General features: G+C 43.0%; 1 protein-coding gene across 17 annotated transcripts in view; it reads right to left on the reverse strand.

Annotated features, from left to right (window-relative positions):
* The window catches only part of pds5a (PDS5 cohesin associated factor A), a 200,643-nt gene that overhangs the window by 136,254 nt on the left and 50,587 nt on the right, over positions 1-13,802 (reverse strand). The gene's annotated exons all lie outside the window — the stretch shown is intronic.

Consider the following 13,802-nt stretch of genomic DNA (forward strand, 5'->3'; position numbering starts at 1 on the left):
TGTATCCCACCATGTCTTATTCATCACAACTACTATATGATAACTCCATGCTTACATAACCCAGTGGTCAGCATCTTTCCTATTCATGCCATATGACAAATGTTATTTCTTTTCTGTTTTGAACATCCCTCCAAGGAAAATCTATGATTTATTTGTCCTTTTAATCATAAAGGGCAATGGCCAAACTTTAAAAATTACTCATGATAATTATGCAGGCTTATTGCAAACATGGTGCAGAAATGGATACCGTATTTCCAAAGACACGATACTCAGGAAAGATAGGGAAAGAATAAAAGGATGAGAATGTGGCGGCATTAAATATAGCATTGCTGAGAGTAATGTTCACGTCCAGAACAGAATACACAAAGCCAATTAAAAGGTTAAAGGGAGAAGGGTGGAGCAGATGTCTCAAAGGGTAGCAGCACTTTGAAGTTATGGAAAATTAAAGGATAATCCATTGAAAGTGGATGCTAAAGAAATGGATGACAAGGACCAGCAGAACCCCGTTACTTATTTTTTTAGGTGAGGGAGAGGGGTTAATGCAGGAGGATCCCACAGGGACTGAAACTGGGCAAGTGTGCAAGTCAGTGGGATGTCTGCAACAATAGAAAAATGTTTATTAAATGATAATGGAGGCTTTGTGGGTATAAAATGGCATTTCTGAAACTGGGGAGAAAATGCATCACATTATATGAAAAAGTAGGAAAATTTTTTTTTTTTTAAATTGCAGTATTAATTGCCTCTGCTTAGGTTTACAAAAATTGGACTTTACTGAGGAAATTTACAATTATTAGGAATAGAGTTGGTATTGATATTGCCCCTTTCAGTTTCAATATGGTTATCAATGTAATTTTAAAGTATAGTTAACCATTGTCAGGGCTCTTACTCAGCTTTTTAGGTTGCCAAATGACAGTTTAGGTAGTCATTTAAGACGGCTTGCATGACGCGTGCGATAATGTGCTCGGACGAAGTGCGTAGTTACCAGTCAGAGTTATGGTCAATAAAGCATTCACATGTTATTTCTGCTTCAAATAAAGTCACAAACTAAACGTATTCACCAATCAAGACATGATATATACCACAATGACATGCAACAAAATTGCAATACAGTATCTCATCTCTTTTTACACGTTGCAATGAATGCAATTTCTATTATTTCTTTCCACTTCCAAACAAAATTCTGGTTGAATTCAAAGTTCAAAATTCAAAGTTCAGCGTATGATCAACCTTGGTGAGACCAAGTGCAGGCTTGGCGATCACTTCGCACAACATCTACACTCAGTTTGCAAAGATCTCCCAGTGGCTCAGCACTTCAACTCCCCCTCCCATTCCGAATCCGACCTTTCTGTCCTGGGCCTCACAGCAAATTGGAGGAACAACACCTCATATTTTGCCTGGGTAGTTTACACCCCAGCGGTATGAACATTTGCTTCTCCAATTTCAAGTAGTCCCTGCTGTCTCCCTCCGTCCCCTCCCATTCCCAGCTCTCCCACAGCCTACTATCTTCTGCCTCTTCCTTTCTTTTTCCCGACCCCCTCCCGACATCAGTCTGAAGAAGGGCTCAGCCCGAAACGTCGCCTATTCCTTTGCTCCATAGATGCTGCCTCACCCGCTGATTTTCTCCAGCTTTGTCTACCAACGGGATCCCACCACTGGCCACATCTTTCCATCTCCTTCCCACCCAAACCACCCTCTCTCCTGGCACTTTCCCTTGCAACGTCAGGAAATGCTACACTTGTCGCTTTACCTCCCCCCTGGACTCCATTCAAGGACCCAAGCCGTTTTTCCAGGTGCGGCAGAGGTTCACCTGCACCTCCTCCAACCTCATCTATTGCATCCGCTGCTCTAGGTGTCAGCTTATCTACATCGGTGAGACCAAGCATAGGCTTGGCGATCGCTTTGTCCAACACCTCCGCTCGGTTCGCAATAACCAACCTGATCTCCAGGTGGCTCAGCACTTCAACTCCCCCTCCCATTCCGAATCCGACCGTTCTGTCCTGGGCCTCCTCCATGGCCAGAGTGAGGCCCACCGTAAATTGGAGGAGCAGCACCTCATATTTTGCTTGGGCAGTTTACACCCCAGCGGTATGAAAATTGTCCTCCAATTTCAGGTAGTCCCTGCTTTCTCCTCCACTTCCCAGCTCTCACTCAGCCCACTGTCTCCGCCTCTTCCTTTCTTCTTTCCACCCCCCCGCACCCTCACACCAGTCTGAAGAAGGGTCTCGACCCGAAACGTCGCCTATTTCCTTCGCTCCATAGATGCCGCCCCACCCGCTGAGTTTCTCCAGCATTTTTGTCTACCCATTCACACAAGTTCTGTTATCCCACTTTCCTCACCCACTCCCTACACATTAGGGGCAATTTTACTGAGACAAGTTAACCTACAAAGCCAATGTGTCTTTGGGATGTGGGAGGAAACCTACATGTTTGCAGGGAGAATGCGCAAATTCAACACAGACTGTGTCCGAGGACAGGATCGAACAGAGATCTCTGGCGTGTGAGGCAGCAAGTCCACCAGCTGTGCCTCTATATTTTATTTTCTAACACACAAAAAATTATACGTTGATAACTTTGGTTACTAAAAAAAAAGAAACTATCCATTTTCAGTCTTAAATCTCTAAGTGACGCAGTCTCCCTTTACAGCTACTGTATGTTTTAACTCAATTCAAGACTATGGGGCAGTACATTGGCCATAAAGTTGCTGATTAAAATTGCCAGAGACCCGGAATTGATCCAGAATATGGGTGCTGTCTGTATGGAGTTTGCTACTTTTCCCTTTGATCACATGGGTTTTCTCCGGGTGCTCTTGTTTCCTTCCACATTCCAAAGGTGTGCAGGAACCTTTTTCAGACCCAACCCAAAATGTAATATTTTTCTTTTGTCCAGAGATTCTGTCTGACCTGTTGAGTTACTCCAGCTCTTTGTGTCTATCTTCAATTTAAACTAGCATCTGCAGTTCCTTCCTACACACACGATACTATACGATACAACGTTATTAATCCCAGGAGGGAAATTGTGTGTGTGTATAGTTATATATTCATATATAATGCACTGTTTTGTTTTCTCGTTTATAACAGTGTTTACAGAGTACTATGTTTACATATTCTGTTGTGCTGCTACAAGTAAGGATTTCATAGTTCTGACTGGGATGTGAGAGAATAAAACCCTCTTGACTTACGTCGCTAATGTGTGGGATAGAACTAGTGTACGGGTGATCAGTGGTCGGCGTGGACTTGGTGGGCCGAAGGGCCTGTTTACACGCTGTATCTTTAAATTAAACTAAAAACACTAAAACCAGAGGAAATCTAAAGAAGGGTCCCAACCCGAAACGTCACCCAATTTCTTCTATCCAGAGATGCTGGCTGCTGCATGGAGTTGCCCCGCACAATTAAAGCATGGAATAGTTTTCACCCTACTATAGGTACCCAACCAGACGCAATTAAATTTAAGGTAGCTCTTTTTTTCCCCAAGAACCCTTTTTTGCTTAAGTGCAAGTCAAGAGACAAGAGAGTTTTATTGTCATGTGTCCCAGATAGGACAATGAAATTCTTGCTTGCTGCAGCACATCAGAATATGTAAACATGATACAGAACAGGAGATAAAAGTTCAGTGTGTCTATATACCATAGAACATATATATATATATACACAATAAATAAACAGATAAAATGCAATAGGCTGTTATTTTTCAGAGTTTGCAGTTTGGTGGTGGTGGGTCCATTCCTGTTTAAATTCCATTTTGAATATTTTTGGAGGACCAGGAAATCAAGAAGCAAGAGTTACTCCAGTGAGTGATTCTGCATTGGTTTTCAGCGGTCGCGGCGAGGCGGCGGCCGGACAGCAATGGCGGTCAGATCTCCCACAATGCAAAGGGAGGGAGAAAGTGGCCGAAGCCGACCAGTTGCAGTGGCAGTGCGCATGTGCAGGGCAGCACATGCGCACAACCACGGCCGATGATGCGCTGGCCAAAGATCCTCGCTATAGGATCTTTGGTGCTGGCCGTGGGTGTGCGCATTTGGAGGGGGAAGATGTGCAGGCCATGGCAGTGCGCATGTGTAAGGCGGCGTGCCGTGCCGGCGGATGAGGAGAGTGCGGAGAGCGGAGACCTGGCGGCCCGGACACGGACACGGGTGGCGGGCGGAGACGGAGAGTGAGAGAGATAGAGATAGAGAGGGGGCCCGCTCAGAATTAAACGATAGGTGTCCCGGGTGCTTGCTAAGCCGGGCAAAATGACACGGCCTTTAGGTTGCCATTGGCAACCGGGCAACCGCTAATTTTGAGCCCTGATTGTACTGTAAGAAATCCCACCTGCCAATTTACACATAACATTGTTGTTGTGTGGGCTTGTTAAGGGAAAATCTTGTCCAGGAAACCAAAGATAAAATTATTGGACTTATTTGCAATGGTACCATGAAACCTTTTGCGTGCAATTGATGGGCAGACAGAACTTCAGTTTAATGTCTCACCTGAAAGCTGGTGAAATTTGAAGTTAAATGTTTTCAACTGCGTATTACACCACCACCACCTACACTAAACTGTAGTATTCCAAGGTAGAACAAGAGCTGTCAATCAGTTCTTTGCAGAGTGGCAAAGCAGAGAGGAAATGATTGTTTACGAAACATGACAATGCATTGTTGTGTCGACCCTTTAACATTACCTTAAGCAGAATGTTAAAAATGAATATCTGCAAGGTTAAGCGGCCTTTTCACGGGGCGACTTGACGCAAGAGTTAACCAGAGCTTAACATCGTGGGAACCTCGTGCGATAACAGTACGGCATTCGTGGACCACCGTAGCGCTAACGGCAGGTAATCGTGTATCTTGGTCACTCGGGAGAAAATTCAAGAAAGTTTGAATTTCTCCAAGAGTGACTTGTACACTTGTGGTTGAACATTGCAACATTATATGGACGTAGTGGCCAGTGCGATATCCGTAATAACTCTTGCGGGTACCGTGGGAACTCCTGCGAACGGTGAACCCGGAAGCTGGACAGAGGGGACAGAAGGTGAGTAAAAATTGTCTTCTGTGGGATTGAATTTAAAAAATAAATAAAAATAAAGATTTGCATCCGCATATGGACATCAACTTATTCATGAGTTATGTTAATGAGATTCAAGAAAATAACTATAATCTTTAAAAGGGACTTTAAAAGGGACTTTACTGAAAGGTTACGCATTTTTATGGTCCGTGAGAAATTTTTCACATGTACTTCTTTGAGAGATACAGGTCGGAGTCCTCGCCGACTAGCGATCGATGCCTTTCTGAAGCAGGGTCCGGAACGCTACCAATCAATGTTGTACAGAGACCCGTGTAAGGAGTGAACTGCACATGCTGGTTTAAACCGAAGACAGACACAGAAAGCTGGAGTAACTCAGCGAGTCAAGCAGCATCTCTGGAGAAAAATAGCTGATGTTTCGGGACGAGACACATCTTCAGACTCCATTCCGATTAGGCTGTCTGAAGAAGGGTTCCGATTCGAATCGCCACCTATTTTTTTCTCCAGAGATGCTGCCTGACCCGCTGACTTACTCCAGCTTTTTATGTTTTTCTTCCCAGATCTGACTTACCTGCTGAGTTACACCAACATTTTGTGTCCTTCTGTGCGTATTAACCAGCATTAACCAGCGTCTGCAGTTCCTTTACACATTACCTAACTTCAGATTTTAGAGATATAGCGCGTGGGAACTCCTGCGAACGGTAAACCCGGAAGCTGGACAGAGGGGACAGAAGGTGAGTAAAAAAGGTGGTCTCAATATCGACAAGGGAACATGTGTCCTTCGAGGACGTCCCACCTAATTGTCATTGTTGGATAATCTTTTTAACAGGAACACTTGCAGAGATGGCTCCCAGAAAATCTCAAAGAAAGGGGGTAAAGCGTGTCAGAGATGTTTTTGCCATGTTGCTCTATTCAGTTTCTATATTGTTTCAGTTTCTATATCTATATTGTTGCTCTATTCAGTTTCCCAGGGGGTCGGGACGGGACTGGAGTTGGGAGGGAAAGGTGGGGGAGTCGAGGGAGAGGAGGGGGAGACAGATGGGGGTGTCTTCATTTACTGGCGGCGGGTGTCTGTCACTGAAACAGGCAGGTGAGATTTCACATCCACCTTGTGTGTGCCTCTCTCTCTCCCTCCCTCCCTCTTACACAGGCTGAGAGACTCTGCCTCTGTGAGTGTACGTCTCTTTCTCCCCCTCTCCCACACACAGTAAGACCGAGGTACTGTGCTCAGTCCATCTGTGTCTCCCACATACACAGTAAAACATCTCTCCAAATGAGCCAATTCAACCAAGGGAGGATATTTATAGTGTGTGAAAAAAAAAGTTACATCATTTGTGTCACGTGTAGTTCACGATGTTCATTCAAGATTTAACGCGAAAGCTCGGGAGACGGACAAGTCACTCGCTCAAATAACAGAAATGCCGAGTACCGTGGGAACTCTTTATCTACCCCCCGTTATATCGTGCGAGACTCGTGCTGGACCACGACCACTTCACTCTGGTGACATCTTGCGTCAACTCGCCCCGTGAAAAAGCCCCATAAAGAACAATGATTGAGCCATCATTTGGCAACTATTAAGTATAGCAGTCAGCCTAAATCTTGTCTCCCGCTATGAGAGTGGGTACACCTGAAGGATCATAGTAATTCATGATCCTTTCTCAAGGACTATTTGGAATGCAGAACAAACAGTCATCCAGATACTAAAAATGAATTTTCACATGTACTGAAAAAGATTTTCAGTTGTCAGATGACGGACAATATATTGAAGCATTTTATAAAAATTTTTAGCAATAGTTTGGTTTGAATATCACAAAATAGATGTTTCACATGCGACACTCAAGTAGATTTATCCATTTCTAGAGAAGCATTTAATCGGATTAATTCAACAGTTGAAACAATTCTATCAAATGCTGTTCTAGAACTTGATAAATCTATTCGAGATTGTCACACGTGAAAACATCTACTCTGTGGTATTCAAATCAATCCTCGACTATAAAACTGCCATAGTTTTTCCTGCTTTACTTAATTGACTGCAACTAATAAACCATTTTCCACTGGCACTGTAAATTCTTCACAAAACCCGGGTAACGCAAACTCAGTGTTAAACTGGAAACTGGAAATAAAGGTAGTACATTGCATATTGTCCCACACCATTTATTGGAATGGAGACAATTATAAAAAATGGCAATTACGCCTCAGGCTTGATGCTTATTCTATTCCTAACATTTTAAATATAATTTTTAGATCAAATTTTGATTTTAAGCTAATTACTGAAAGTGCTTTGAATTTTTACCTGAAGCAATCTTGACAGAAAATTTACTACACAGAAAGCTAATCAACTCATTGTGTTGAAATGACAGAACAAAAAGTACAACACAGGAACAGACACCTGCCAAAAATGTCTGCGCTGAACACGTCAGGCTAAGCTAATCTCCTCTGCCTATATGTGATTCATATGCTTTCCATTATTGTACCTGCCACGATCACCAAGCCCCTGGCAGCGTCTTCCAGGCTCCCTCCACTGTATAAAAATAAACTTGCCACGCACATCTTGATCAAACTTTGCCCCCTCACCTTAAAGCCAAGCGTCCAGTCTTTGACATTTCTATCATTAGAATGTCTACCATATCTGTACCTCTCGTAATTTTGTGGGTTTGGGTTTATTATTGTCACATGTATCGAGGTACAGTGAAAAGCTTAGTTTGCATGCTATCCAATCGGATCAGATAATACAATCATGCCAAACTCAAATACAATAGAGCAAAGGGGAAGATATAGGGTGCAGAATATCATTTTCAGCATTGTAGCTAAATAGTTCCAAAGACAAAGATACCTCCAGAGCATAGCAAGTCTGTGTGCTCTTCCCAGACAAAGATGTACTTCTATCAGGCCTCCCCTCAACTTCCGACATTCCAGAAGACTATCCAAGTTAATTAAACTAGTCAAAATAAAAGAACCGCTGAATCCATCTCCTTCTTTCATCATTCGGGTCAAAGTCCTAGTTTATGGCTCTTCAAGTATGATATTTCTGCATCTACCACCCTTTCAGGTAGTGAATTCCAGACCTCTGTCAACATCTTGATGAAAATTATTTCCTCATCTCTTCTCCAGTCAGTTACTTAAAATAAATGCACTCATCGTTTTTGACTCTTCTTCCAAGGAAAACTGGTGCTTCCTATCCTCTTCTGTCCACAGGAAACCATGTTTAGAGTTGTAAAGTTGTACAGCAGAAAAACGAGCCCCAAAATGCATCACTTTGCACATAAATCTGCCATTCCCCTGCCTACTTCCCCAGTTGATCTGGATCTTCATCAATCTTTCCTCATGTCTACTGAGGAAATATATAATAAAATTGCTCAAATGATAAGTTCTTAAGGAACTTGTGTTAAGTTGCAAGAGAAGAGCTTGGAGTTGGGGCTTTCAGAAATACATGCCTCCACAAAGAAATAAAGAACAAAGAACACACACAGGAGAACAGATGGCTTATCACAATATGGAAATGTTGATCTGATGGGCACCATTCTTCTTCCTTTGTGACACATCTTCCGAGCTCGGGTGTAGCATTAAGGCGATTTATGGTTGTCTATGTTGGATTGTAGGCACCAAGGGTAGATACTAGTCTGTGCGATGGTTTGTGCTGTTTAAATGTTGGGATAAGAGATAAGGCATAGGTGATGGTTGTGTGACCTTTGCAATAGGATTTCTTATGGTTACCAGAAACTGAGAAAGTAACTGTTTTGATAATCTTTCATTTGTTGTGAGGAATGCTTTTAGTGAAGAGGCTTTACATTATTTTCTTCCAGAGATAGAAGGGGGAGGTTGTAATACAAAATGAAATTAGACCCGAGCTTGGGACGTAGCAATCAAGACAATTAATGGCCTTTATGTGGCTGGAGTTGGGAATTGTGTGATTGGCAATAACTTAAGTCTTTACCACTTTGTAAGAATGGGCAAAACTCATCTTTAATCTTTGTAATCCATAGGTAACTGTATTTTAACTATGTGGTTGTAAGGAAATTAATTGTGAAGTGTATTGTGTTTAATTACGATTGTAAGTATTAGACTTTGTTTAAATCGGAAGTTTTAGAAATAAATTTATTTTCCAAAAGTGAAAATATGTTTTGTATGTATGTGTTGTGTGATTGCTATATTATGTGTATATTCTGAAAAGTATTCTGTGAGAATTAGTTTTATATCTGTGGTTTTACTTTATTGAAATAAAATGATTTTGAGCAAAGAGGTTGAAGAAACCACAGAGGGGAAGAAGGTTGTAAAGGGGCTGGAAAAGGGAAAATCATGTGACTATACGTGTTGTCAATCAATGGAAAGGATTTAGTTGATTGTTTAATGCAAATAAGTTAAATGTATGGTAAACCATAATGATTGGTTAATAGTTTGCTACTCCTTTTGTACTATCCTTGTCTTTTACCTATATAATGTGTTACATTTATGCCAAAGTCAGTAGTTCTTTCGACCTGCTCCAGAGTTTCTAACTGTGTTGGAAGTTTTAAAGAATTATCCAGCGCTGACAGAATAAAGAATTGATTTTAGCAGCAATGGTTTGACTCAAGTTTTCTTGAATTAGACTGGCAAAAAGAACTCATTTTAACACTACAAGTTACCAATCCTGGGAACTCATTTGTAAAGGTTCTCTGCAGCACTCCATTACAATCATATCTGTCTCATAATATCTTGATCAGAACTGAAGTATGCAGAAATCCAGCAGAAAATAGACCCTTCCTAAAGTATAAAGTCCTCACCATCACATACTGCAGCAGAACAGTGCTCACAGTATAATGGCTGGAAATCTTATGGAAAAAATCTGGAATACAGTTAATAATGAGCACCGACCAAAACATTCATTATTCAAGTAACGCTTATGATCACGTCTACAACACTGAAGGTTGCAGAGTAATCATTAAATTAATGTAAAAATTAATGGAACCATTTTATTTGCAGGTGACACCATACATGGCAGCAGAATGGATAGTGAGGAAGCCTGTCTAACCTTACAACAGGTTCTCGATTAACTGGGAAACTGGTCAAGGAATAGATGATGAAATTGAACTCACTCAGGAACAAAGTCATGCATTTTGGGAAGTGAAACCAGGCCAGGACATACACAGTCAATGATAGGTAGGGTCTTGGGAGTGTTGAAAAATAGAGACATACTGGACTTTAGAGTTTTATAGAATTACTAGACCAAGTGGGCGGGGCGGGGGAGGCTGTGGCGTCACAAACACACTAACTACGCCCCACACGAACACAATAACCACTCCCCCCCACACACACACTAACCACCACCTCCCCCCTCCACACACACACACTAACCACCCCCCCTTGACATTATTTTAATATTCACTGGCTCCTTTTACCCCATCCCCACCCTATCCACTGACCCAAACTCGCAGACAGAGAGAGAGGGGCAGAGAGAGGGGGTGGGGATGCAGGGGGGAGAGAGGATGGGGTGAGGGAAAGGAGGGGAGGCAGAGGGGAGAGGGAGAGGAGGGGGCAAGAGAGCAGGGGAGAAAGAGCGGGGAGAGGGAGAGAGAGATGGGGGAGAGGGAGAGAGATGGGGGAGAGGGAGAGAGAGGGAGAGATGGGGAGGGAGTTAGAGGGGGTGGGGATGCAGGGGGGAGAGAGAGGGAGGGGGGAGAGAGAGAGGGGGAGAGAGAGAGAGAGGGGGAGAGAGAGAGGGGGGGGAGAGAGAGGGGGGGAAGAGAGAGGGGGGAGAGAGGGGGGGGAAGAGAGAGAGTGGGAGAGAGGGGGGAGAGAGAGAGTGGGAGAGAGGGGGGGAAGAACCGGGGTTAAAGTCGCACGTAAAAAAACGCAGTCTTTGAAATTAAATGCTATCTTTAAGAATTAGTACAGTGTTTTAAGGACCAATAAATTCAACGTTAATGTATTAAAATTCTCGAAGTTAAACCAAAACAATGAAGTTCAATTGGACTCTTATCTTTAAAGATTTGGAAGTCAGCACTTCGTTCACAAAGTGCGAAAGGCCGTTGGTGAAGGATTTGAAGAATGTTCTCGAAATGCTACTGGGCGAAACCCGAGCTGAGGCGCGAGCGTTCGTCGGCCAAAGCTCTCGGGAGTTGTCGGGAAACCCAAGTCGAGAACGTTCGAAGCTCTCAGGAGTTAGACAGGGCGACTTTTGAACAACGGGGGAAGGAGGGAGGGGTGGGAGTTGACATCAATCGCAGCGCGAGCAGACGCCAGCAGGCAGATCCATTGTGACATCAGGGAATAAGCAGGTTTTTTTTTAAGTTTCTTCAGATTTGTGAACATTTTGATTAATAACTCGAGAAATAATGCATGAATTTTTCAGATGGCGAGTTTTGATTTCACTGGATACATCTCTATCGGAATATGTAAAAATTTTACCGTTAGCGCGCCGTTTCTTCGAGTAGATGTGATCGCACACAAACAATTAAATACACACACACACATGCATATCCAAGATCAGAGTTTGACAGTTATAAGGATGAGAGACATTGATAGGAAAGGTAGTTATAATCTTTTTCCGAAGGTATATAGTGTGTGTGTGTGTGTGTGTGTGTGTGTGTGTGTGTGTGTGTGTGTGTGTGTGTGTGTGTGTGTGCATGCGCGCGTGTGTATACACACACATATATGTTTTCATTCACAATGACATCACAATGGGATCCTAAATTTTCACAATAACGTTTTAATCAAATTCTTCCATTTTCATTAACAGCTAACATTGTGTTTAGGTTTTTTAAAGAAAAACCACGATTTTCATTGAGAATTCCATTAAAGAAAAATCGCGATTTTCATTGTGGGGGGACGGGTGGGAGAGGAGGAGGTGAGGAGTGGGGAGCAGGGGGATAGATGGAGAGGAGGGGGGTAGGGAGGGATAGGGGTTATGGAGAGAGGGAGGGTGTGAACTGAGGGTAGGGGAAAGGAGTGGGAGGGAGAGGTGAGGGAGTGGGGGAGGGGAGGAGGAGAGGGGAAAGAAGAGGGAGGGTGAAGAGGAGGGGGAGGAAGTGTTGGGGATGAGGGGGAATGGAGGAGGATAGGGGTAGGAAGAGGGATGGCATGGTAATGGAGATGGGGAGTGGGAAGAGAGAGGAGGGGAGGGAGGGCCTGAGGGGAGGAAGCAGGGAAGGGTGGGGAGAGGGAGGATAACGGAGGAGGGGAATAGGGGATTGAAGAGGGAGAGTGAGATGCGTTCAAATTGATCTTATATTTTACAGGTTATTGCCATTTTTAAACTATAAAAACGTCAGCTGCGCCTGCGTAGTTGGGGGCTATGGGTGAATGGTGGAATATTGCGTTGGGGGAACGGGCCCAACGGGTCCGTACTTGGTCTAGTGAGATATATAAATGACATGGACATGAATGTAGATGCGCTGGTTAGCAAGTTTGCATACAACACCATAAGTGGAGTTGCGCACTGAGAGTATTATTTTATAAACAACACAAATCCAAGGACTGGATAGTCCAACAAGATTATCAATCTATACAGCATAGATCAGTCATTGAAATAGGAACAGAAATGGCAGATGGAGCTTAATCCAAACAAGTGTGAGGTGTTGCACTTTGAACGGTCGAAAGCATAGTTAATGGCAAAATCCTTAACAACATTGATGTGCTGAGGGATCTTGGGGTTCAAGTCCACAGCTCCCTGTGAGTGGCAAGACAAACAGATGGATTGATAAAGGTGGTGTCTGATATGCTTGGCTTCATTGATTAGGATTCTGAGCATAAAGAGTCAATGTCATGATACAGCTTTATAGGACTTTGATTAGGCCACATTTGGAGTATTGCTTGCAGTTCTGGTCACCCTATGACAGGGAGGATAAAGTAACTTTGCAAAGAATGCAGAATAGGTTTACCAGAATGAAGCCTGGGTTAGAGGGTATTAGCTATAAGGAGAGTTTGGACAGGCATGGATTGTTTTCTCTGGAATGGCAGAGGTTGAGGAAAAAAGTATATATAATTATGATAGACAGGTAGGGTAGGGAGTCAGAATCCTTCTTCCAGGGTGGAAATGTCAAAATGTCAAAGACGAGGGCAAGGTTTTTTGGTGAAAGGGACAGAGTATAAAGGAGACTCGTGGGGCAAGTTCTGAAAGGCAATGGCAGAAATGAGGAACTGCGGATGCTGGCTTACAATAAAACATACAAAGTGCTTGAGTAATTCAGCAGGCCAGGCAGCATCTCGAGAACACGAATAGGTAACGTTACGGGTCGGTACCTTTCTTCAGATTTCAGAAAGATGATGGATATAGAGCTTATTGACCTTCCAATAATTGCTAATAATTGTAAGGTAGAAATGTACTGTATCACAAAGGGCAAGTGCGGGGGTAGGTGCAGAGAGAATACATCTGTAAAAAAACTAGCTTGACATCAGTAGGGAATCTATCATTAAACAAGTGTTAAGTGGGCACTTGAAAATTAAGCGACACAATGAAGACAACATGGATTAATAAAGGGGGGATCCTTCTGAAAATTTAATTAACAGAATATTTGAGGGAAACCAGGTGTACTACGGGGAAGGCCTTCAATAACATGCCACACTAAAGATCACTAAATTGTACTGGATGCAATGTACTGGTGTCGAGTACGAGTTAGTTGAGAGAGCAGAATGGTAATAAATAGATTTCAGATGAGCAAATTGTGAATTTGCTAATCTGCGGTAGTGTTGAGGTTGCTGCTGATGCCTGTTCCTCCTATCCACGGAAGGATATACGTAATACAGGATGTAGAGTGAAAGCTGAGAAAAATAATTAACGGATTATTACATGAGGAGTGATTAAGCAGACATTCCTTTATACTCTTGATTTTG

The sequence above is a fragment of the Amblyraja radiata genome, chromosome 1, assembly GCF_010909765.2.
Source record: "Amblyraja radiata isolate CabotCenter1 chromosome 1, sAmbRad1.1.pri, whole genome shotgun sequence".
Taxonomy (NCBI): domain Eukaryota; kingdom Metazoa; phylum Chordata; class Chondrichthyes; order Rajiformes; family Rajidae; genus Amblyraja; species Amblyraja radiata.